Here is a 411-nt window from a genome sequence, read left to right as displayed (position 1 = left end):
CTTCTTTTTTGTTTGTTAATGTTTTTTGTGTGTGTTTACTCTCTCTGTGTTTATCCTATAATAATTATTATTGCTACTCCATTGTGTGTGTGTGTTCTTGGAGACTCTCTGTGTGTGTGCACCTGGGCTTGCACTGTGATGATGATGATGAACTGCTTTTTGCAGTGGGAAATGAAATAAGAATAAGAGATAAATTTATATTTATAATTGCGTTTATACACATATAGACTTACACCCATAGTTGGTGTATTTCTGTGATTACTGGTAAATTGGGCTTATGATTAATATTTGTTTGTTTGTTTGCTTATGGTTTGCTGATTCCTTGAGTGGTGTGCTTTTTGTGGTAGCCGTGTGAATATGGGTCTGTTTTTTTGTTCTTAATTGAGTTTACTTTGCCGTTTCGTTTTCTGT

This window comes from Trypanosoma theileri (assembly GCF_002087225.1).
Source record: "Trypanosoma theileri isolate Edinburgh chromosome Unknown TM35_Tth_67_V1, whole genome shotgun sequence".
Classification (NCBI taxonomy): Eukaryota; Euglenozoa; class Kinetoplastea; order Trypanosomatida; family Trypanosomatidae; genus Trypanosoma; species Trypanosoma theileri.
Note: the sequence above shows the minus strand (reverse complement) of the source record.